This window comes from Oryza sativa, chromosome 9, assembly GCF_034140825.1.
Source record: "Oryza sativa Japonica Group chromosome 9, ASM3414082v1".
NCBI classification, from domain to species: domain Eukaryota; kingdom Viridiplantae; phylum Streptophyta; class Magnoliopsida; order Poales; family Poaceae; genus Oryza; species Oryza sativa.
Genome location: NC_089043.1, coordinates 19,428,300 through 19,450,116, shown reverse-complemented (window position 1 = coordinate 19,450,116; position 21,817 = coordinate 19,428,300). Strand labels below are relative to the sequence as shown.

The 21,817-nt window shown below is 38.7% G+C and overlaps 1 long non-coding RNA gene across 1 annotated transcript; it reads right to left on the bottom strand.

The window, feature by feature from the left end:
- Positions 1 to 36: 36 nt before the first annotated feature.
- On the bottom strand, positions 37 to 5,490 carry LOC4347073 (uncharacterized). Its single transcript, XR_001540094.3, has 4 exons — positions 1,500 to 5,490; positions 1,295 to 1,383; positions 464 to 1,187; positions 37 to 267 (listed from the first exon to the last, which is right to left on the bottom strand). It is a non-coding gene; the product is annotated as an uncharacterized lncRNA (long non-coding RNA).
- Between the last annotated feature and the right edge of the window lie 16,327 nt (positions 5,491 to 21,817).

Below are 21,817 nucleotides of genomic sequence, written 5' to 3'. Positions count from 1 at the left end.
AGGACGGAGGGAGTAGTAGACAGGCACAGCCGTACAGATCACAAATCATCAGGTTGTATTAAGTGATTCACAAGGTGAAAGATAAATACAGCCATGTCCAAAATTTACATGGTGATGATTCCACAGTGTAAAATTAACAGAGTACAGACTGGAGAATGAATTGTCGTAATAAAACTGGCAATGATTTCTGGGCAGCCCAGAGAAGAATTCTTAATTTGTTGGCATTTATGGTACGTATACCAACGTGTCAAAATTCTTCAAGAGAAACTGCATGAGAGTTCAAGCAGGGAATGAGGCACCGAGGCAAGAACTAAAAGTATAATCCTCGAAAATAAAAGAACGAAAAGCATAAACATAAGCAAACAACCCTACATCAGATAGACATCACCAGGGTATATAAGTGAGCACAAAATATGAAGCTACATATTCAGACATGACAGAAGAAACAATGGATGATGCTTACCAAACATAAAGTCATAAATACCAGGTTATTTTACTTGCCAGATTCACCATCGACACATCAAGAGATGATGTAGTAAGACATGTACAACAAAGTGGATCATGTTATTCAGAATTCCATTCAATAACAGATACGTACAACAGTAATAAACAAGATATATGTATCTTTCTTTTTGGGACAAATGAAGTAATTAAAACATTCAGTCATGCATTTCATGACGCCATCACCACACCAATGGTGCTTCCTCCACACGACATACATTAGTAATTGGCTTCAAACTAATATGTGTGATTAACAAGCATGTTTCACTAGTTCTGTTTAATTTAGGGCACTAGCTACCAGAAGTCTATAATACAACAATTTTTGAGAAAATGAGCAGTCGTTCTAAGTTTAAGCTAGGCACGTAACATGTCCCTTTTCTTTGTATATGATGCTTAATGTTCAGTGCACATTTTTTCCTAGGCATGGAAACAAGTTCCTACTAATAAACTTAGCTTTGCTGGCGCGCGTTTTCTATGTGGTTAATTATTTTTTTTCCATTTTACATCTCAGATTAAATTATACAGATAGGTAGCTAATATCTTTTGGCGGCCACTAATGGTCTACCATCCTAAAATTGAACTTGAAAACAATTGATGCAGAAGTAGGAATGCTGAATGACACACAACATGAGTTGCAGGCACCACACAGGATCATAGCACTCTTACAGTCGCACCTTTCCGTAATCCTGTTCCAAAAACGCCGTTTCTTTCAATAATGTGTTGCAAAATTAAGTACCTAATAGACAGATATTGACATCATAAATGATGAAATAATCCAAGCAGTTGTTCATACCTAACATATACAACAAGCAATGCGCAGAGAGCTTTCTTTGTCTTCCAGCCACTATACAATCGCTACTGACGATATAGAACACCTGTCACCTGATCAAATTATGCATGAATGGAGGACATTGAAAACTTAAACATTATTGAAGGAAGTCCATTTTGCAGAATATGACAAATACACACATTTGATTTTGCAAACCATCCTTAATTACCTTGACCCAAACGCGCGACTGTTGTTTCAGTTGAGATGGAGACGTTTTGCAAATGACGCCCCATTCAGCTATAACTAAAAAAATAGAAAGGGAGAAATAATGAAAATAGTGTAACCCAAGAAATGAGCAGTCTTTTTTCTTACTTGGAAGATAGCAAGAATATATCACACATATTTCCTGGTAGGGTTAAATTTGATTTACAGAGGATAAACAGTATCCTTATAGACGCCATGCCTTGTCAAAAACCTCCAGTAATTATTTGTCTCAGGGGTTAATTATTAATTACATGGCTGTGTTCAAGAGAATTTTATGGTACATTTGTTCATACAGAATTAATTGGACCACGCTTAACAGTTTTAGAACTATCTTTTGATCCCCATCTATCAAAATTTTCCTCTTCAGCTCCTTCCTATCCTCCTCTCCTCACCTATATTCCAACGCCCATGATTCACCCCCGCCACATTTACGTGAACATCACCATATATATTTTAGGTACATGTGGTTTTTGGAATTATTCTATAAATATGCCATCATAAAGTATACTATAACCCGTATCTGCTTCTCCTTCCCAAAGGCATGATCACTTTTCCGATCCAGTTTGAACATATGAGAACTACAGACTAAATTACAATTTTGAGTTTTTACATTATTTGGCTTGTAGAAAACTAATGAAATGATAGATGCCAACTTAAATTCTTCTTGCAAGGTTTCAAAAGCAATAAAAAGATTTATAGGACCTCAAAATAGCACATCAAAGTTAATTTCCTGGGTAGTCTTGGTTGTTTGGTGTCAATTTTCTTTTTCATTTTCTTGCTGTATCCATGTTCCAAACTAGTCCTTTGTCCTCTGCTGATCTGCTCCAAATTACTCCCTCCTTTCTCATATAAAAAATGACATCCTAGAATGGTGCAATCAAACCTCAATATCATACAACATTAATTGATGCAAAAGTATTAGGATTTGATATATGAAAATGGAAACGGTATTAGTAGACCATGAAAAACACATTCATATAGTTATATTTTTAGCAATTTCTATAATTATATATATAGTTAGAACAAGTAATGATGAAACAATACCTTTTTATCTTTGGAGATTGTGACGATGTCCAAAACATTAAGTAAAATGCAATGGAAACAATACCCCTTTTTTCTAATCTTTGGCACATCTGGTTTCGAGCTACAAAAACATCTACTATGCGACCCATCGTTTCGCTTATTCGGGGAATAAGCGAAACGGCATATTTGCAAACGAAAAATAATTTGTGAATAAAACTTTTATATACGTGTTCTAAGCGATCTAAAAACAAAAGCTGAAAAATAAACTTCGATGAAAAAACCCCAAAATTAACTCCAAATTTAAGGTCGAAAATTCAAATTTTGGTTGATAAGCATAAGCATAAGTGAAAAGATGAGACCCATATAATACACTATCACAAAAACCGTCAACTATAGCAGTTTTACATGACATGACCACATCATGATAACCACCAAATAATACCAACACATAAAATCAGAAAGTTCATGAATCAAAGATGATTCAGGACCATCTATGTTTAGCCTTGTGTGGAAATGTTTCTGCCCTCCAATGAATAGCTAACACCAAATTTTTCGCCCACCATTTAATTGCAAGACAATATAATATTATTAATCATTATTTCTTTAGAAAAAGAACTATATATATCGATTGGATTTTTTTATGGTTCTCCAAGATTGTCTAGGCGATTGATTCCAAATTGATCTAATGCCTAATATCCCTCTTACTTGTAATGATCTAAAAGAAGGAACAGAAGATATTTTTTTCACTTGCATATGGTTGTATGTAAGGCAAGCAATGAATGAATCAATTTCTTTTGTCATATTTGAAATTTTTTGGGAATATTGTCATATTTGAAATTGAAAATACAACGTTCAAATGTAAATTTCATTTTTAAAGACATCATTTTTTTATTTCATTTGGTAAATACTAGACTATTCATTTTAAGTCTACCCATCCAATTAAGATGAAATTGCATTATAAATTTAGGCTGTGTTCGGAACTCATTGTTCCCAACTCTCCTTTTCGTTTTCCGCACGCACCCTTTTCAAGCTGCTAAACGGTGTATTTTTCGTAAAAAGTTTCTATCTGGAAGTTGCTTTAAAAAATCATATTTATCCATTTTTGAAAAAAAAAATAGCAAAAAACTTAATTAATCATACGCTAATGGATCGCTCCGTTTTCCGTGCACACAACTTGTGTTGGGAACACATGATTCCAAACGCAGCCTTAATACTACTCCCTCCATCCCATAGTGATCATCACCTAAACAGAGAGACCAAGGATAATAAAACATTCATCATTCTATAATTGATTCTCATCGGTTAAGGTGCTACGTCGCTTCGTATTCCGTGGATTGCATCAAGTTTTAAATATTGCATGTAATTGGATCAATAGAAATTAATCTTGGTTGGTTGCATGCAGTGCATTCAATGATATTCATTTACTCTTCGCACAAATAAACAAATATGCACTTGTTAGAGGATGATCATTTTGGGAAGGCCTTAAAAACCTTGCGATGATCAAACTAGGATAGAGGGAGTAACCAACTGAGTAAGAATAAGTCCTTGTAGAAAAAAAATAGTAGGGTAAGTATTTGTGGGGAAAATGTAGACCTTTTACTTTGCATCGGTCGGCATATAGTAGGGATAAGTATTTGTGGGGAAAATGTAGACCGTCTACTTTGAATAGGTTGGTTATTAAGGACACATATACACATAGCATAAGTGTTACATGTGCAACAAATTTATTTACATGTGTGCAGCAAGCTGCACAACTTTGTGCTGAGTTCATGAAATGCTTAATCAATAATTATATATAACCACTGCAATTGTATACTACATCCAAGAATTTTTCTTAAAAGGTTAATTAGCAAGATCCACCAATTGAATTTTCATATGGTTAAAGCCTACAAAGGTACAGTAGGGAACTAGGGATATGTAGTGTATCTCCTCCATTCAAGAAGAACATATGCACTACAATTACCTGCCATCAATGGACCTTTTTGTTTTGTATTGAGAGATATAAATACTCCATAATTAATATAAAACAAAATATGCTCACTCTTGCAAAATCATGCCGTCATATTAACACATCCTAGCAAAAAGATTATATATATTAATTACAGCATAGAGGAGAATGCAACCATTTCCAAAGGCATTGCAAAACCATTAATAACAGATAGAGAACAAATAATCATAATCACCTTCAATAACAGATAGAGAACAAATAATCATAATCACCTTCCAATCAAATCCTATCTAAGTCAGCTGACTAGCTATGCACATGTCGAATAAAAAAAATTATATCATCACTTCTAATTGAAATTTAGTCGAGGCAGAGATCCATTAACTGTCTCTAGCTCTAAAAAAAACTGCATGCTCCATACATGCATCTCGAAGCACATATAAATATGCATAGGATAGATGCCACTGGAAGTGGGGGATTAATGAATATGCAGAAAAGATAATAAAATAGTCCAGCACTGCAAAAACAGCTAATTCATGCTTTTCAATTTAGAAATAATATTGCATATCTTGCAGATGTGGGGATCGAGCACACTTGCAACACTATGTACTATATATGTAAAAAAAAACAACGGTTATCTGAATTTCAATCGATTTGTTTTTTTTGACGGAAATTTCAATCGATTTGTGGTAACTTCCTCAAACGCAAAGACAAAAAATACGATTGGGGAGGTAAAGAAACTGTGAAGAAGCACAACAACTCGTACACGTAAAGATCTCCAATAAGGTAAAACTCAGTTCATGGGTTAACGCAAAGCTATATTCTGCATACAATAAAACGACCTTTGGTTACACTTTGCTAGCTATTCCCAATTTTTCGCATGGGGGATTATACAGAAAACAAAAGGAAAACTCAGCCATTAGAGAGTTAGCAAAACGATTACATATGCTTAAACCGATGCAAACAACTGAGCCCCCTATATGTTGTTATCTCCTAGACTTGTAACTACTACAAACAACCCAGATTAAGAAAAAGATCAACATGCAAGAGAGTAACTCAAGCTGAAAACAAAAACAATTGGACAAATTAACCAAAGACACCACAAGTTAATTACTCCTTAGTTCAACTGGCACATCAAAGACATTGATGAGCCCCGTATATGTTAATTTTCTCCTAGATTTTTAACTATGAAACCACATGCAACAGACTAAACCAAGCAGCTGAAGAGGAAAACAATTGCAGAAACGAATGAACCAACCAACCACAAGTTACATGTTACTCCGAGCTCAACAGGCAAATCCACGAGATGTGCAACTAATCACCATTATATTAGAGCCAAAAACCGTGAGGAATCTTGAAAAGAAATTAAGAAGAAACCACGGACACGCGGAACTGACAGTATAATACCACAAGTAGACCTTGTACGAGGGAGGCATGCATGGAAGCTCTAGCACAAGGTAGGTATCGAGCATGCATGAGCTTACCGGAGATGGAGGTTTTCCAGATCTTGAAAGGCGAGATAGCTATGGCGGTAGGTGCAGATCTGCTTCCCTCTGCAGCAGCCATGGCGCCACTCTCCTCCTCCCAAATTAACCCACCACAATCACCATCACCAAGAGATCGATCGATCGATGAGGAGGAGGAAAGCAAGAAGCGAAAGGAAAAGAAGAAAACAGCTCAAAATTTGCGAGATTTTCGGCTTGGTTTACATCCTGTAAAGAAAAGGGAAAAGAGAACGAAGAGGGAAGCTAGCTGGAGAGCAAGTGAGAGAGAGAGAGAGGAATGGAAGATGAAAGAGGAAGGGGAGGAGCTAGCAAAGCATGAAAGGACTAGTCAAAACAGTGGTTTCCGTTAACCACACCTGGGGCGGCGAGCAAAGATCCGTATTAATCAAAACCAAACAACCACGCGTCGTCTTCCCCAAGAGCATACTACTACTCCCCACTAAATAATCCTTGGAAGGCACAAACATGGCAACGAGAAGCTCACCAAGAAAAGCAAGCGGCGCAAAAGATAAATCTATGCGTGTCAGCAGCTGTAGGAGGAGCAGTAGTAGCCGCCTGTTCCAGAGAAGATAAGGCTCTGATTGGGAACCGAGCCATGCCGTCCTCGCTGCTGCACCTGCACACACGCGACGGAAACAGCGGCAGGGGAGATGGATGGACGGATGGACGGACATGGACGGACAGCCATGGCGGACCAAGTCCCGAGAGAGAGAGAGAGAGAGCTGACAGAGAGAGAAGTGAGCACGCAACGGCAAGCTGCGTCCGTCGTCTTCTTCGTCGCAACAGGTAATTCAGATGCAGTCTGCCCGCTGTGTGCTCACTCTCTTCTGTCAGCCAGCCGCGGCCACCGCCATCGGTTCTCGTCGCCCCCACATCCGTCCATCCATCCACGACACACCATCCCGTCGTCGACCACCGCGATCCAATCGCGGATCAACACGGTGACCAAGCATCAGAGAGAGAGAGAGAGAGAGAGAGGAAAAGACGACCACCCTGTCAAACAAGTACGACTATGGCGGAAGGAGCCAAGAAGAGGCCAGATCTGGGGAGGTCTCGTCTTCTTCTTCCTCAAACCGTTCCGGTGGAGCCGGCCTTAAATAGAGAGGATTAGGGGTGACTGTACATGCCTGCGCAATACCGTATGCCTATGGTGGCTAGGGTTGGGGGAGGAATGTGGCTAGTGAGGATGAGATTCTGCTCATCTTTCGCGATAGGAGTTGCGGCTAAGAATATCCTCTCCTATGTGTAGTTGATGGCAATTGTACAAACGGTTGGCCGACGAATAGTCATTTGTTTTATTTATGTTCTAAAAATATAAATTTCACCTATTATAAATATCTGTTTATTTCTAATTATACGATTTGTCGCGCGTTTATTATTGTGATATATTTATCTTGTAAATTATTATCCCTCCTATTATAAAAGTTAAAATGTTTTATCAGTATTTTAGTACATCATCCGTATATGAATCGGTTTTTTAAGTTCGTTCGTTCTTGAAAATACAAATCCGTACTAGAGTTGATTTTTAAATTCGTTCGCTTTAGGAAACACAAAAAGAATTGTATAAAAAATCTCTTTAAAAAAATCCGCATGCTAACTTGAGACGATCAGACTTCTAATTGCGGTTCATGATTTTCTAACAAAATATATCCAAGCGAAATTAGCACAGTGAATTTCACCTTAAATAAACCATATAACAATAATAAGATTAAAATATCGTTCACCAGTTACAACGCACTGGCATTTTTTCTAGTGATATATTTTGTATGTTTTGTGCTTCTATTTATATTGTAGTATTAATTCTCTATAATTATTACTGCCTTATTTGTATGCACCAAATATGAGTGTTTTTTTATGCTTGAGTTCCCACAGCATTTACTACGAAGTGTATGTTTGTTCATCAATCGTATTATTCAATGATCGATCAACACATATTGCTCCAACCTGTTGGTTCTGCAATAGTATAATTCCTTTCCTACGCTAACTTTTTATTTGAACTAATGTTTGAGTACTACTGTTTCATTTTTTGTGTTTATTAATGCAAACAAGCACAACCATTTTTTTCCTTTAAAAAAATGGTTGTGCTTGCCATAGATTCAAGGCAATTATGACACAGAGGCATTTTGGCAAATATACAGTGTTTGCACACAAATAGACAATCTTTTTTTCAGATGGCCGTGGTGTACCATAAGGGTGTGTTTGAGGAGGAGGGGATTGAGTAAATTGGGAAGATACGCAAAACGAGGTGAGCCATTAGCTTGTGATTAATTGATTATTAACTATTTTAAATTTCAAAAATGGATTAATGTGATTTTTTAAAAGAACTTTCCTATATAAAATTTTTACAAAAAACGCACCGTTTAGTAGTTTAGGAAGCGTGCACGCGGAAAACGATGTGCTTTCTTCCTCAAACTCACTGGAACGAACGCTGCCTAAGAGGCTCCACGATTATGTAGAAAAATTATCATTATATTTATCATTTATATAATTTATTCATTGGCAAAACGATGTCGTAAAATACGCAAGTATTAAAGACAATTTGGTGACAGGGATGGTTGGGGCGGAAGAGTGCTTAGGATAATATGAAAAAAAAGATCAAATTAGAGGTAATTGATAGAGCAAGTAGTATATTGGAATATTTATATATGTGGACACATTTCAAATGCTTGAAATGCTTATATGGATAGACAAAGGTAAAATTAATGTAATTAATGTATCATATTTAGAGAGGTTTTAGGTGTTGTTGGCCATCTGCCATAAGGACAAAAATATTTTATATTGACTTCAAAAATTTCTTCAAAAGATCATCACTTTTTTGAATTTTTTTTGGCAAAAATAATTTTATATTATAAACCTTGCTGAAGATGTAGTCTTTGAGTTAATATCTCCAAGATAAAAATCCAGAATTGACTTTAAACCGGTCCGGATGACATCTAGGGTAAATAGTTCCTGACTTCCTTCTCAAGGTGTTGTTACGGAAAATGCATCATAGGCTTTGTTTTTCCGACATTAATTGTGCATATGGGTACTCCATTTTTTTTCCTTTTTATATTATGATTCTGTGCATCCCTAGTTGAAGAGATCAAATATTTTTACTAAGCCCAATAATTCATGATCTACAAAAGCTATATATGCAAGCAATAAATAACTGCCACGTATATCGTGCTCCCTTAACTTACTACCTCTGTCTGAAGATGAACGTAGGCCTTATTTGGTTTGAAGCTAATTTTCTCTGTAATAAAGCTTAATTTGGCAACATTAATAGTATCTCATGGGGATTTGATTTGCTAAAAATTTTTCACACACATTCAAATTCCATGCTACTAAGGCCAAAATTTAACTAAAATTTAGGTACTACCCAATTTAATAGGGATAAAAATTAATTTTAAACCAAACAAGCGCATAGTTCTGGCTATACAACTTTTCTTTAAACTTCTAACTTTTCTATCACATCAAAACTTTCCTACACAAACAAACTTTCAACTTTTCTATCACATCCTTTCAATTTCAACCAAACTTCAAATTTTGGTGTGAAGTAAACAAAGCTTGGACCAAACGTTACATGGTATTATCTGCTCTCCATTCGTCAGTGTCAGACCTGTCCATTTGTGCGACAATTTTGTGCACCTTTAACAGTTTTGTTTTATTCGGTTAGTCGTAACTCGTAACTTGATCACTCCGTAGTTAAATATAAGTATATTTAAGTTATTTTTATAGATTATTATGGAAAAACTATGATGTCACTTACTCCCTAACATATGGTTAGTGGAAGATTAGGCAAAAAATAAGTAACATATGATCGGTGGACTTATATTTATATTTATTATCTTAAAAACTTATATTTATATTTATAGATAAGTTTTAAACTTTAGACGTGCTTATATATTTTTGAACAGAACGGTATATAGATTGACCAATAAATTACCTAACGATGATTATTTTTCTCCAACACGGGAACCGATGGTTATGACTTACTCCCTCCGGTTCCATTTTAATTGACGTTTTGGACAATGATACGGTCTACAAGATACATCTTTAATCTTATTTTTCTATTATAATATATATAATAAATAAATGCATGTTTACTTTTATTATGGTACTTTAAAAAATAAATCTATATATGATGTTCTAGTTCCTTTTAAACTAAATATTTTTAAAGTTATTAATGGTCAAAGTTATAAAAGTTTGATCTTATTCTTGTCCAAAACGTCAATTAATATGGAACCGGAGGGAGCATGAGGCCATTCTCAACATAATGGCTAGGATATTGTTCATATCATTAAATAAGCAGCCACCTAGGATAAAAAATAATGTGGCAAGTGAATAAATGAGGAAAGAGAAGGAAACCATGTCTTGCATGAGACATGGTTTCTACACAACATCCAAGACATCACGTGAGATAAGTAGCATTAAATTTAAGTATGGAATAGTGGTGTTTGCATTGAAAGAGTAGTGTCTAGTACTAGTTTTTTCGATGATGTGAAGTTTATGGAAACTATGTCGAGTGTCTTGGGTTGGGAATGGCCTGAGCTCTTCGTGTTTCACATGTTTAGGGCTCAAGCGGGATTGATAAAACAAAAATAATAAGAAAACACAGGATTTCAAAAGAAATGCAAGTACAAAGAATTGGGATCATGATCACCTATATAGTTTGAATATATAGCAACTATAAGTTAAGGGACTGCACAGACATCTATCCATTTTCTTAATGAACGGACTAAATCGTTAGCTATAGTACTCAACAATTATTATTGCCATAGTTCTAAAAAAAAATATTGCCATAGTGATATACAGTGATGCACAACAGTTTCAGATCTAAGAGCTAGCAATGGACTGCATTAGTTGTAAACTTACAATCACACTACCGAGTGCACCATATCCAAATCCAAGTGCAAAATAGATGACTGTAAAACATAGAAAAAAAAGTAAAGGAATGATCATTTGATTTGACCGTAGAAAAAATATAGGAATCGATATAGGCTGTGTTTGCAACTCTCTTTTCCCAACCCCTCTCCCTCGTTTTCCGCGCGCACGTTTTTCAAACTGCTAAACAGTGTGTTTTTTTTTTAAAGTTTCTATACGAAAGTTGCTTAAAAAAATCAAATTAATCCATTTTTGAAAAAAAAATTAGCTTATACTTAATTAATCACACGCTAATGAATCGCTCCGTTTTCCGTGCGGAGGGAATATGTTCCCATCCACCTCATGCGAACACAGCCATAAAAGACTTAAAAGAAATGTTTCAAGAGGTTAAACTTTAGCTAACTTTCCTTACGAATTCTCAGTTTAAAAGCAGTACAATTCAATCATTCGCTTTAAAAGCTTTTATATGATTTTTTTCTGTAATATTAAAATCCTTCAAGTTTCCTTTTTTTCCTTCTACTACAAATTAAAGGGAGCCTTACGTACTATGCCAGTCTGTTGAACCCAAATTTCCAGTAGAGAAAAAGAAAGCAATGCAAACAGTACAGTAAAGATAAGGGAGGTTCAGAGGAGTGTACTGGTGATTCATCCATTCGCTTTCAGTCACTAGTGCTCGACGTCACCTCCCCTCTGCCCCCAAACCTTCATGTCGAGGAGAAACCCCAGACAGTGTTCGTCTCTTCCTGGACAGGAGCAGAGGGGATGAGGACACACTGTGGTACGAGTACCTCGCGACACGTTTCGCCCTCTCGTACGTGCCGGCGTTCATGTTGGCCACAGAAGATCTGGAGTAGCAGCGACGGACGACGCCATCAGCAAACCCCAGCCAATAGGGAGGCAACACGTTAACGTATGGCAACCTGAAGCTCGTTGTCCAGATCTGCTTGCTTCCGTCCTATCGCATCGGATATTATATAGGGTCTTGATGTAAAGTTTAGACGTATCACATCGGATATTATATAGGGGTGTTGTATGGGTGTTTAGATACTATAAAAAACTAATTATAGAATTCGTCAGTAAACCACTAGATGAATTTATTAAACATAATTAATCCGTCATTAGCAAATATTTACTATAGCACCACATTGTCAAGTCATGGAGCAACTAGGCTTAAAATATTCGTCTCTCAAATTAGTCATAACCTATGCAATTAGTTATTTTTTAGTATATATTTAATACTTCATGCATGTGTCCAAACTAGGGGTAGATATCGGCTCGGCTCGGCTCGTTATCCTAACGAGCTGAAAACCTAGCTCAGCTCAGCTCGTCGGCAAGCTCGAGCTAGCTCGTTTAGCTCGCGAGCCAAGGGAAAAAGAGAGAAGGAAACTCGTTTTGTCAGCGATCACAGGAGGAGCTCGACGGGACGACGGCGGAGGAAAGGACCCGCGGCATAGCCACACAGTCGGCAGTGGGCGGCGATGGGCACAGCGGCACTTGGACCACACGGAGGAGCTCAACGGCGGAGGAGACAAGCTCGGGCTCACTGATCACCACGGGGAGGAGATCGACGGTGGAGGAGCAAGCTCGAGCTCGCCGGCGACCACGAAGAGGAGCTCGACGGTGGAGGGGACAAGCTAGCAGTTGGACCACAGGGAGGAGACGAGCTCGAGCTCCATGAAACTAGCACCACAGGAGAGGAGCTCGCTATCAGGCGGTACCACAAGCAGGTGGCAGCGCAGACGGGTGGCGACACCAAACGCTATGGGTGACCGACATCGGGCGCTGGGGATAGGTGGCATCGGGTTTTGGGGACATGCGGCGTCGGGTTCTGGGGACATGCGGCGTCGGGTGCAGGCGGACTACGCCGAGAGCGCTAGGTGGCGGGCGGCCATGCGAGTGGACTCGTATGCGGCATTGCGGCGTGGGCAGGGAGCAGCGTTGGCGGCGTGGGCGTGAGAGGCGTGAGGCGTGAGGAGAGGATTGAGGGGCGGTGAGTAGATCAGTAGAGCTAGGGTTTTTATGGGCCTTCTAAACAAATGGGCCACAAGCTAGGAGAAAAGACAGGGCTATGGGCTGTGGCCCCAAGCTCGTTTAGGCTCGCGAGCAGCTTTATAATTGTTAAATATAGTTAAATATTTAGGGAAATTTTGATACAGGACACTGCCATTGTGTGGTTTTAGCCCTAGAACACTGCAAAAACTAACTTTTGGGGGAGAACACTCTATAATTGTGGTATTTTGCCAGTGGACACCATGCCGACTAAAATAATAATTTCCGGTTGAAGAGGAGAGAGAAATCGCACAAAATGTCAGCTCTCCTATCTTGTATATGTGGGGGTCCACATGGCAATGGCAGGAAAGGTAGATGAAAAGAAAGAAGAAACCGAAGAAAAGAAAATGAAAAAAATGAAAAAGGGGAAGGGGGAGCGGACGGCGACATTTGCAGCACCGTCGCTGCTCGCCGCAAGCCAAACATGCCCGCGACCGCATGCCTGTGCCAGCCGGCCGCCTCGCAGCCGATCTAGCCGGCTGCAGCTGCTGCCAATCCGGTTGCGGGGCAGCGTCGCCGCACCGCGCCAAGCCACTGCTCCGCCCGGCCTCCGCAAGGGCCGTCCTCCTCCTCCACGTCGAAACGCCATAGGCAGTGCCGTGCGGGCCGCCCTCCTCCGCCGGGTCGCGCCACCGCAAGCATTGGCCACATCACTCGCGCCGCATCTCGTCTGTCGTGGCCGCTTGACCTCGCCGCTAGCGCCGCTCGCCCGAGTCACTACCATGTGGACTCCACATATACAAGATAGAAGAGTTAGCTGACATGTGGGCCAAGGCATTTTTGATATTTTACATGATTTCTCTATCCTCTTCAACCAGAAATTATTATTTTAGTCGGCGTGGTGTCCGCTGGTAAAATACCATGATTATGAAGCGTTTTCTCCTAAAAGTCATTTTTTACGGTGTCTTAGGGCTAAACCACACCATAGCAGTGTACTGTAGCAAAATTCCCCGTAAATATATATCTCAACACCTAAAATTAGGTGTGGTACATGATCTAAGGGTTAGGCTCGCCTGTACGGTCTCTAGGCGCCTATACTTTGTACCAGTAGTTTCATTATATATGGAAAGAACGGAGGTGATAAAACGTCAAAAACAGAAAATTATTCGGTTCTTTTTATTCCTAAAGGGCTCCAACTTTATTCCTGCATCGGCGGTGTGCTGATTCTTGCTTACAATCATTGAGCTGATGCAAACATATCCCGGTAATTATGCACATAAACCATCTGACTTTTGAGCATTTCTTTATGAGATTTTCCTTCATTTTCGCCCTTCAAAGATGATCGATTCCCTTATCTGTCCTCAAGAAAATGGCTCTATTCTAATAACCCTTATTTTTACTATTGTCCTCCATTTACCTTTTCGGTTAATTCTTCGTTAACCTACTGTTAATAAGCTGGTGAAAAGACATTTTTTTCACATGATTTGTTTACCCTCCAAAGTTGGATAGTTTCAATCATACTAAGGCTATGTTCGTTTGTGCTGGTTAGGAGTCTATCCCTCCGGCACGAAAAACGGAACACTTTATTATTATAATTAATTAAGTATTAGCTAAAACTAACTTGAAAAGTGGATTAATATGATTTTTTAAGAAACTTTCCTATAGAAAATGTTTTTGCAAAAAATACACCGTTTAGTAGTTTGAAAAATGTGCGCGCGGAAAACGATGTAGATTGGTTGGGAACAAGCACAAAAGAACACGGCCTAAGTTTTTAGGAAAAAGTACACCGAAGGTCTCTCAACTTGTCATCGAGTTACAAAATCGTTTCCCAACCGTAAAACCAGGTATCCGGCGTCCCTTAACTAATCAAAATCGGTCACAATAGATTCTTTGGTGGTTTTGACCACGGTTTTGTTCTATGTGGCGGCTGAGTCAGCGTGGGACCCACGTGGGCCCCACATGTCAGCGTGGCCATGTCACCAAAGATTTTACCCACCCAATAGTAATATATAGCAAATAAAGCAAAAACAGCTCCCATCTTTCCGTGGAGAAACCTAGTAACTTGGTTTTATTTTCTAACTCCTACTTTATTTGCCGCCTATTCGCTGGCACCAGGACAAGACTTTCCATTCATCTTTTTGTTGATATTTGGATTCCATTTTCAAATAAAGTCATCTTCTAGCCTCCTCTCTCTCTTCCTCATCTCTCTCTGTCTCCTTCTCTGCGAGGCTGGCAGTGCGATCCGGGAGAGGAGGAGGGCGTCGGGCGTCGGCGGCCGGTGACGCGTGACGCGGCGGCAGTGATGTCAGCAGCAAGCGATGCGGCGGCGGTGGGGAGAGGAGTTGCGGGCATGCGGCAGGGGAGGGGCAGCGCGCGGGCGGCGAGAGGAGGAGCGGCGCGCAGACTCCCCCGCCGGCCACTGTCCACGAGGTCCATGCGGCCCACGAGGCAGAGGAGCAGTGGCCGGGGGAGAGGAGCGACGGCCGGCGTAATGGAGTTGGGTGGCCCCTCCGTTCCTCTCCTTTCCTCCTCCTCCTCTCTCTCTCTCTCACTCTTCTCTCTGGACTAGGCAGGACGACCGGCAGTGGGGAGGAGGTTGAGGATGATGTTGTACGACACAGCGTTGAGGCGGACGCCAAGCTTGGGGGCGAACGGGAGCATGTCCTTGGCGGCATCCGCGCGACCATTGGAAACGAGGGCGTTAAGGAGTGAATGGAATGTGGCAGCGGAGTGGGAGCAGAAGGCACGTACGACGCGGAAGACGATGACTGCGGCGTCGGGGCGAGAAGCGGCGCTAAGGTGGTCGATGACGGCGGCGAACACTGTGGGCCGGAGCGGAGGCCGGCCTGCTGATGTGGCATCCTGACATGTGGGGCCCACGTGGGTTCCACGCTGACTCAGCCACCACATCGAACAAAATCGGGGTCAAAACCGCCGAAGGATCTAGTTTGCACTGGTTTTGTAAGTTGGGGATGCGTTATATCCGGTTTTACGGTTGAAGGACAATTTTGTAACTCGATGACAAGTTGGGGGACATTCGGTGTACTTTTTCCAAGTTTTTACACAGCCCACCTCAATTTACATCCTGCATTTGTCACGAGTGTAGCCACAGACCCACAACCACCACAGTTTTGTTGTAGCCGGCCTCCTAAACAGGCCGAGTAGGTTGCGAGATCAGGGCATCCACTGGGAGATCGATCTGCTTAGATGGCCTGTAAACTTTTGGTTCTCTCTGGAAATCCCAGTGGGCGATCAATCAGATGATGCAGAATTTCCAGGATTCCCACGTCCACGCACGCAAAATTTCTGCAGCGGCAAAGAACCTCACCTTTCCGTAAAGCAGTTTACGGGGGTGGCGCACAGGCGCAGGGACCCCCAAGATTCTGAGCTGTTGGTGCTATGGCTGGTTTTGTCGACTTGTCGTCAAGCCGTCGTTGAAGCATCGGTCAATCAATATATACTAACAGTGCTAAAATATTTATTTAGGAAAGTGTTTATTTCTCTTAAGGGGATGTACTCTAATTATTATTGGAGTTATATTTTTTTTTAAAAGATAATATAGATGTTTGTGTTATTTTGCTCTACAAACATTGTATTCAAATTTGATCCATACGAGTTAGGGAAAAAAACAAATATGAGTACATGACTATGAATAGTGCAATTTTATTATTTTTGAAAAAAATACCGGAATGTATCATATTTTTAGTGTAAAATTTAATACCTCTAAATACTAAGTACTTTGATGCACCAAAAAATTTTAGTATAAAATTTTAAGTACATTAAGATACTTTCTTAAGCACCGTAAAATTTCTTTTAAAACAGTATAGGATAGAGTTTGACACTAATTTGTAGCTGACTATATTGTGTACTCGATACATGAGCTAGCAAATATTAATGGTTTGAATAAGAAATTAAAGCCGAAGCTTTTACAAGGTTTTATGTCTTTCTCAACAGCTGCGACCTTGACTAAACGTGGACCAAATGTCATGATCCGTCCGCAAGCGTTATCTGGCTGTTTAATTCTGTTTGATCCGCGGCTGCTGTCACGCGAGAATCACCCTCCACCACCCCATGACGAGACGAACGGTCGAGCATCTTGCTATGCAGCGTGGACCATGCATATGCTAGTAGCTACTGCCACCACCCAAACGGCTATTCCAATTCCAGGCTAGGCTTGTTTGTTTCTCTTCCGTGTATGCTTTGCCTGATTGCCTCGCTTTTGCAGTCAAAGCTGCTGTCTCCCCGGCCGAGAGGGAGACGACGCAGATGGAGAGATGGAGTGGATCGATTAGGTCTCATTTGGTGGTGGTGGTGTGGTCTGCGTAGATTGTGCTCAGATAGATACTAGATAGATGGGCATGTGTGGGGGATTGAAAAGAAGCGTACGTCGAGGGATCCGGTGCCCCAAATAGGGGATGAGCATGATGAGCGGGATGAAAGCAATTGACCGACGTGCTGTGTGTCGAGGCGCTACCCGCCCATGGCCCATGCCACTACTACGCACACATGCCACAGACTCACAAACGAATGCACCCGCAATCCACTTTATAACGAGACCGAAGATCAATGGCAAATTATTGGCTTAATTAAATTAACTAGGAAGGTAGCCCGCGCGATCGCGCGGGCATGTGTCGTACGCTAAGTTTGAGACACTTATAAAAGCGAAATATTAACCGGAAAACATCTGCCACGATTTCACCATAATTTTTTTTCCATTGACATTAATTGTTTTTATAATTTTCTAACCTATTAGCTTTATATTATATTATATTTAAGTATATTATATTATCTATAATCTTCTTCATCATTTCAAAAGAAGGTAGACTTAGGCTGTGTTCTGCACTACTTGTTCCCATCCTCTACTCCCTCGATTCCTGCACACACGCTTCCCAAGCTACTAAACAGTGTAATTTTGTAAAAAATTCCTATAGAAAAGTTGCTTTAAAAATCATACTAACCCATTTTAAAGTTTTTTTTAGCTAATACTTAATTTATCGTGCACTAAACCATCGCTCCGTTTTCCGTGCGGGAGGTGAGGGTTCCCAACCCTCACCCAAGAACACAGTCTTATTTTCTTTAGAAGAAATGTCGACGAAAGTAAAAAGTAAGGTGCTTTTAATTTCATATATATTATCATAGTTTATTATGGGATGAATCGGAGACTATTAGGGAGGACAATGAGAAGAGTCAGGGAGACAGAGAGAAGATATGGAAGATCAACAGAAGAATATATAGGATCCGTGAGGGTATCACATATTTTGAATCTATTTTTTATTTAGTGGAGACACATTTTTTATTAAGTAATTGGTACACTTAAATTATAATATCAAATTTTAGTAGTATATATACATTTTTCATCTTTTAAATTTGATGAGTGTAGTTGGTTATTTGACACTACTTAAAAAATTATAGACACCATGAAAATACGTAGAGCATCGTCATCATTGTTATCATGGATCTAATTTAGCTACATATAGATTAATATAGAATAGCACAATTGATATTGTATTTATTTTAAAAAATATTTCATCACTGTCTTGATGCATAGAAAATTGGCCCACGTGGCATATCATTTCTATAATAAAAAAATATAGTTAACATGGGTCTTAAATTATTAATTTAATCATAAATAATATAAATACTCATACCAGTTGGAAATTAGATGCACAGTTAAGCAGTTATATTTATTTGAATATTTTTTAAGTAGTTAACCACGGTATACTCTTGCACTATGTACGTACACTTTTTTTTTGACTGACTTACGTACGTACATTGAGAGAGAGAAGGGTTCGTTATTTTTGGATCGCTCCAAGTACAAATCTAATCTAACTATCTGACATGCATAGTGGTTCCATCAGCTTTAGTTGAAATGGACGACGGTCTTTTTCTTGTTTCTTTTTTATAACTTGAGAGTTATGATCTATCTAATTAATATTTTTTATATATTAAGTGTTAGCTAGAAAAATATGTAAGGTCAGTTAGAAAATATGAGAGGAGAAGAGATACGAAGGGTGGAGGGAGTACGGAGTACAGGACAAATACGGTGCGGGGTGTTGTACCAGATTTTTTTAATACAGATCTAATGGTTAAAATTGATGGGTCCACCTATTTAAAGGAAAATCAATGGTTAGATGTATTTCTTTTTTATTAGAATTTTTAAGATTTTCTCTACTATATTAGAGTGCCATGTGGTGGTTTAGGAGCATTTTTAAAGTGCCACATGGCGGTTTTAGAGCGTTCGTAGGTAGTTTAATGGTTTAAATATTTTTTTCTAATTTTCTTTAGAAAAGAAATATTCTAAAAATAAAGAGGGGCAAAATAGTTCCCTATCGAACAGATTCCGAATTACCCAAAATTTTAGAAATTTCATCGCAGAATTTTGAACCACTATTCTTAGCCCCCACGCATCGTGGGCTTTGGCCACAAGAGACTCTGTGCAAACTTTTTTCTTATCGTGCAACACTACACCATATTGTGAGAGACAAAATTCAGAGCATCTATGGTTTATATCTCGTGGGCTCGTGGGAATCAACCTATATAGGGACACATGCAAATGCAAAACATATTAAATATGTAACTTATCGATTAAGTAAAAGAATATGTGTTTCTTAGAGTAAACCATAATAATTATCATAACATTAGTTTTTTCCGTTGCAACACACGGGTATTTTTCTAGTAATAATAGAAAGATTGGATATCATCAAAACATTTTTTTAGAATTATTTAAGTCGACATCTAATATATGTTATCAACTTTTTTAAATAAAAAATAGTTCGTTGTTATATTTGGTTGCCATGGTAAAGAATATGACGCATAGAATAACATGTATCTTGAATTAAATAAGACATGTAAGTATTGAAATTGAAGATTAGAAAAGGGAAGAAGAGATGAGGGGAGAGAGGGAGTACGTATAGGAGGAGGCAGGAGGGGAACGTAGTAGTAGAGGAGGTGGGGATAGTTGTGGAGAGGAGAATTTTATTTTTTTTATTTGATCTAATGGTTGGTAATATTGGATACACCAATTTTAAGGAAAATCATGGACTACCACTTAGCAACCTATGAGCATTTGTAGGAGGACACGTGGCGGCCGGCGTAGGAGCGTTTATAGAAAGTTTAATAGACTTTTAGTATATCTGTACTATTAAAAATACAAAGTGTTTCCTTCGTCCGTGTAAAAAAAGTCCGACTGTAAAAAAAAAAAAATAGGCCAGCGCGAAAAAAAGGAAGGGTGAAAAAAAGGGCGGCGAGAAAAAAAAGCGGCAAAAAAAGACCGATTCCGACGCGGCAAAAAAAAACGTAAAAAAGGCAAACAAAAAAAGAAGCGCCCCAAAAAATCATCTGATTCCTATTCCTATCGTACCATAAAATTTAAAAAAAGGGCAGAAAAATGCAAAAAAAAAGAGGCGCAGCAAAAAAAAAGTCCTATTTCTATTCAACACGGAAAAAAATTAACCGCCTTTGAAAACCGATTCGATACCCCACCATGACAAAAAAAAAAACAAGTTTCCATCTAAAAAAGGTTCAGCATAACATAAAAAAAAATCTGACTCTAGAAAAAAAAATCAACACTCCAGATTGGCTGTAAATCAACCGAACAGGAGTTGGTTTAAATCGTACCAAGTCCTATTCAGCACACATTTGGTTTAAATCGTACCAAGTCCTATTCAGCACACATCAGGAGATCAAAACCATATATCTCTATCTCTATCTCTATCTCTATCTCTTCTCTACTACTTAAAAAATAAGAGATGCTTCCATCGTCCGTCAAAAAAAACCGGCGAAAAAAACCGGGCGAGCGAGGAAAAAAACCGGGCCAAAAAAAACCGTAACTGTCCGGCGAAAAAAACAATTCGATTCCATGAAAAAAAGGGCGACAAAAAAACCGGATGAAAAAAACCGTAACTGTCCAATAAAAAAGGGAAAAAAGTCTGATTGCGTGAAAAAGGGCGACAAAAAAACCGCCCCAAAAAAACGGACGAGCGAAAAAACCGGACGAGCGAGAAAAAAAACCGTAAATGTCTGATAAAAAAAAAGGGCGAAAAAAAAAATCCGATTGCGTGTCAAAAAAGCGAAAAAAATATCTATCTCTATCTCTGTCTCTACTACTTAAAAAATAATAAAAGATGTTTCCATCGTCTGTAAAAAATAGCTAAAAAAAAAAGGTCTGACTCCTATCCGATTACCTCAAACAGAAAAAAAGTCCGACTATAGATCCGATTCTTAATCTATACCGTGATATCTTACACATCTTGGTGAAACAAAATGATGAGCAAGATTAAAGATCTGTTTAATAAAACAGAACCTACAGGTCGAGAGCATTCCATTTTTATATGATTTTAATTTTTGGGTTTGTACTTTTGCTTTTGAGTCCCTATAATTTTTATATTTACATTTGAGTTCCTATAATCTTGCAATAAAGTACTTGAGGTCGTTTTTGTTAAAAATAATAATAAAAGAGAGAACAAAAGCAAAAAAGTGCATAAAAAGAAAAAGGAAAGCTGCAAAAAAAAAAAAGAAAACAACAACAACAAAAGTTCCGTTTCCCCTCTGTGGCAAAAAAAACCGTAGATCTGAACGAAAAAAAATACGATTCCTATAAAAGGTAAAAAAAAGTGAAAAAAATGCTAGATTCGATTCCTTTAAAAACAGGAAAAAAAGTCGGATTCCTATAAAGGCGAAAAAAAACAGAAAAAAAATCTTAAAAAGTTTGTCCAATTCCCTAAGAAAGTGGCGAAAAAAATGGTTTGTAAAAAATAGAACGCTTGTTCGTATAAAATAAAAAATGCACACATGAAAAAAAAAATAGAAAGGGCGAAATTTCTAATCAATATATATCTCTACTCTATCTCTAATATAATCTAACTATTTTTAAAAAAAATACACGAGAGAATAAAAACGGTTCAAACAAACGCGTGAGAAAAAAGTCAGAAAAAAGCAAAAAAAACACGCTAAAAAGGT